This window comes from Alexandromys fortis, unplaced genomic scaffold (genome assembly GCF_014885135.2).
Source record: "Alexandromys fortis isolate MF-2015 unplaced genomic scaffold, M_Fortis_MF-2015_v1.1 scaffold_112, whole genome shotgun sequence".
Lineage (NCBI taxonomy): Eukaryota > Metazoa > Chordata > Mammalia > Rodentia > Cricetidae > Alexandromys > Alexandromys fortis.
Genome location: NW_026068013.1, coordinates 5633695 through 5634955, shown reverse-complemented (window position 1 = coordinate 5634955; position 1261 = coordinate 5633695).

Below are 1261 nucleotides of genomic sequence, written 5' to 3'. Positions count from 1 at the left end.
GTTTGGGCTGCACAATCGCAATACCTTAAACAAGAGCAAAAATACATATATACAGTAAAACAAAACCAAACATAAATGTGTATCAATAGGCCAAAATCCATACCAATGCAAAGTATTCATTTCTATATCATATCTCCCTTATTTTTTTTAAAAAAAGAGATTGACTGACCCTTAACTATTTATACCCAACCCCTTTTAAATGAAAACAGACATTTATAAACAATCACTTTGGGAAGTTGGTCATAGTTTTCTCCAAACTTCTTCCTACTTTTTGTTGGATGAAGTATTTTTCCTGGAGAATTTCAGGGGATCTTGTTCTATCAAACCACATTAGCCTGGAAGGACTACATAGACTCTCATTGTCTGTGGAAACAAAAGCAGAACCTCTTTTCCAAAGCAACATATCCTTAGACTCAAATTTTGAAGTCAAGATACCTTATGTTCATTTAACTTAGCAGCCCTTGGAATTAAATGCCTCTCTGCCATCAAAAAATTCAAACAAAACACAATAATATGCATAATCCAGACTCTGTTTATATTCCATTTTTATGTGGCTTATTTTTCTTTACTCATTTCATCTAGACTGTATACTCTTTTATATTACTTTTACTGTCTTTTTTATCTATACTTTTTTCTCTTCTCTTGCCCAAGCCTACATACATTTTTTAAACACACAGTGACTTGTTTAGATGTCTTTTAAGTCTGAATCTGTCTTTATTGCATATCTGTAATTATTTTCTGGCAAGGAGCATTTAAAAATGTTAAACAATGTAGTCACAGTGGCCCTGGATGCTGGCTCTGCCTCTCTCAGCCTTTCAATATGATTGAGGTACCTTTACCACCAGTTCTGAGACTGCCGGGAGGGAGCTGTGCTCACCACCTCAACTCTGGACAGGCATATGCAGAACATAAGCCCTTTTTATCTGAGTAAAAGCTAAATCTGCCATGCAGTGTACTGCATGGCCTGGAAATGTCTCTGTGTATGGCAAAGGGAATCCACCATGCTTTCCTGCCTGTGCACACCTAGCAGTCCCAATCCAGTCAGTTGCCCAGGCAGAGAGTGCTGAGCTGCTGGCATGCTATCAGCTACTTTCTTCCTAACCCGAGTGGGTGTACAAGGTCCCAGACCCAAAGTGGGTGGCAGGCCATGCATGTTAGCTCCAGTCGTTTGGGCACCATTTTGTTGTAGGAGACTGCTCTTTTGTTTCCTGACTGCTCAGATCCAAATAATCACACAAAAACTGTATTAATCGCAATAATG